This window comes from Pieris brassicae, unplaced genomic scaffold (assembly GCF_905147105.1).
Source record: "Pieris brassicae unplaced genomic scaffold, ilPieBrab1.1, whole genome shotgun sequence".
Classification (NCBI taxonomy): Eukaryota; Metazoa; Arthropoda; class Insecta; order Lepidoptera; family Pieridae; genus Pieris; species Pieris brassicae.
The window spans coordinates 15,001-18,043 of record NW_025576081.1 but is presented as its reverse complement, the minus strand read 5'-3'; the positions used below and the strand labels follow the sequence as shown (position 1 = coordinate 18,043).

Genomic DNA, 3,043 nt, shown 5'->3' with positions numbered 1-3,043 from the left:
TTGTACATCACCTCGTTGCGAGATCGTGACGGGACGGCCGCTCGTAGACCGGTCAAAGTTAGTCTATCGATATGAAGCGCGAACGTCGCGTCGCGTGCAAATTCGACGCGTTACGTTCACGCGTGTCGAGAAGGCGCGCGCGCAAGCGCGCGCCCCTCGACGCCGCCGAGCCAGCGGCTCGCCGAAGCCGCGTGACCGCGGTGTAGGCGTGTCGTTTGCGTAAGCAGCTCCCTGGTTGATCCTGCCAGTAGTTATATGCTTGTCTCAAAGATTAAGCCATGCATGTCTCAGTGCAAGCCGTATTAAGGCGATACCGCGAATGGCTCAATATATCAGTTTTGGTTCCTTAGATCTTACTCAGTTACTTGGATAACTGTGGTAATTCTAGAGCTAATACATGCAATCAGAACTCTGACCAGTGATGGGATGAGTGCTTTTATTAGATCAAAACCAATCGGCGGAGGGCCATGCGTCCGAAGTCGTTAATTTTGATGAATCTGGATAACTTTTGCCGATCGCACGGTCCAGTACCGGCGACGCATCTTTCAAATGTCTGCCTTATCAACTTTCGATGGTAGTTTCTGCGACTACCATGGTTGTCACGGGTAACGGGGAATCAGGGTTCGATTCCGGAGAGGGAGCCTGAGAAACGGCTACCACATCCAAGGAAGGCAGCAGGCGCGCAAATTACCCACTCCCGGCACGGGGAGGTAGTGACGAAAAATAACGATACGGGACTCTTACGAGGCCTCGTAATCGGAATGAGTACACTTTAAATATTTTAACGAGGAACAATTGGAGGGCAAGTCTGGTGCCAGCAGCCGCGGTAATTCCAGCTCCAATAGCGTATACTAAAATTGTTGCGGTTAAAAAGCTCGTAGTTGCATTTGTGCGCCGCGCTGTCGGTGCACCGCATCCGCGGTGATACTGACACGTCTGCGGAGCATATCGTCGGTGAGCCGGCGGTAAAACGCCGGTTCAATATCAAAATCCTATCGCGGTGCTCTTCGGTGAGTGTCGAGGTGGGCCGACAATTTTACTTTGAACAAATTAGAGTGCTCAAAGCGGGCTCAAAATGCCGCTTGAATATTTCGTGCATGGAATAATAGAATATGATCTCGGTTCTATTTTGTTGGTTTTCAGAACTCCGAGGTAATGATTAATAGGGATAACTGGGGGCATTCGTATTGCGACGTTAGAGGTGAAATTCTTGGATCGTCGCAAGACGAACATCAGCGAAAGCATTTGCCAAAGGTGTTTTCATCAATCAAGAACGAAAGTTAGAGGTTCGAAGGCGATTAGATACCGCCCTAGTTCTAACCGTAAATATGTCATCTAGCGATCCGCCGACGTTACTACAATGGCTCGGCGGGCAGCTTCCGGGAAACCAAAGATTTTGGACTCCGGGGGGAGTATGGTTGCAAAGCTGAAACTTAAAGGAATTGACGGAAGGGCACCACCAGGAGTGGAGCCTGCGGCTTAATTTGACTCAACACGGGAAATCTCACCAGGCCCGGACACCGGAAGGATTGACAGATTAACAGCTCTTTCTTGATTCGGTGGGTGGTGGTGCATGGCCGTTCTTAGTTGGTGGAGCGATTTGTCTGGTTAATTCCGGTAACGAACGAGACTCTAGCCTGCTAAATAGGCGTCGTCATTCAAGGTGTGCGCGACTCTCGGGGAGCGCAACTCACTGGCGACGTATTAAAATTCTTCTTAGAGGGACCGGCGGCTTCGAGCCGCACGAGATTGAGCAATAACAGGTCTGTGATGCCCTTAGATGTCCTGGGCCGCACGCGCGCTACACTGAAGGAATCAACATGTTCTCCCTGGCCTAGAGGCCCGGGCAACCCGTTGAAACTCCTTCGTGCTGGGGATTGGGGTTTGCAATTATCCCCCATAAACGAGGAATTCCTAGTAAGCGCGAGTCATAAGCTCGCGTTGATTACGTCCCTGCCCTTTGTACACACCGCCCGTCGCTACTACCGATTGAATGATTTAGTGAGGTCTTCGGACCGACACGCGGTGGCCTCACGGCCGTCGGCGTTGCTGGGAAGTTGACCAAACTTGATCATTTAGAGGAAGTAAAAGTCGTAACAAGGTTTCCGTAGGGGAACCTGCGGAAGGATCATTAACGTTGGTTTTTTCTTTTTGTTTTGTTGTTGTCAAAGACTCGCAAAAAAAGAAAAAAATACAAAAACACGTGAATGATACGAATCAAAATCGAATCCGAGACGGTTGACTCTCTCTCGTCGATTCGCGACGTGTGCGTTGCGACACGCTTTGATTAGCGTTCGCTATCGCCTATTGATACTTTGAAATAATATTTTAATTTTTGTGTACAACCACGCAAATAAAAGAGATTTTCTTTCTTTTCATTTGTCGTACACGTTAATGATAAGTATTATTTTCAAATTTTTTTGTTTAATTTTTTCGCACCTTTTATATTTTCTCATACAAAAACACACACAAAAACAAAACGATTACCCTGAACGGTGGATCACTTGGCTCGCGGGTCGATGAAGAACGCAGTTAACTGCGCGTCATAGTGTGAACTGCAGGACACATTTGAACATCGACATTTCGAACGCACATTGCGGTCCGTGGAGAAATATCCAGGACCACTCCTGTCTGAGGGCCGGCTGCATAAAAACAAAAAGCCACACTGTTCGCGTGACGAGCGGCGATCGCTGCGACTCCGGTCGTAGCGCCGCATCTCTGTCGCGCGTGCAATTGACGGTTTCGCTAGGCCGCCGAGCGGCCGAACGATCCGTTCGAATATATGTTCGATTACGACTCGTCATCCGTATTGGCCGTGTTAAGCCACGTCTATACGATACTTTTGTCGCACAAATAAATTCTCCCCGCCGCACCGTGTCTCCCGCGGCACGGGTGCGCGTCGAGTCTTTACGCAACGACAACGACAACGACGACAACGACGTTCGCGTTTACGCGTCGCGCGTGTTTGCTCGCATCGTCCCGGTCCCGCATGGCGATCGCGCGACGGTCGGCGCCGGTGCGCGCGTCGACGTGTCTCGACGCT

At 50.2% G+C, this 3,043-nt stretch overlaps 2 non-coding genes across 2 annotated transcripts; both read left to right on the top strand.

Moving 5' to 3' along the window:
* Nucleotides 1–228: 228 nt before the first annotated feature.
* Nucleotides 229–2,134, top strand: LOC123719461. The gene has a single exon (XR_006755521.1). It is a non-coding gene; the product is annotated as a small subunit ribosomal RNA (ribosomal RNA).
* A 350-nt stretch (nucleotides 2,135–2,484) lies between these two features.
* Nucleotides 2,485–2,641, top strand: LOC123719459. The gene has a single exon (XR_006755519.1). It is a non-coding gene; the product is annotated as a 5.8S ribosomal RNA (ribosomal RNA).
* The last annotated feature ends 402 nt before the right edge of the window (nucleotides 2,642–3,043 follow it).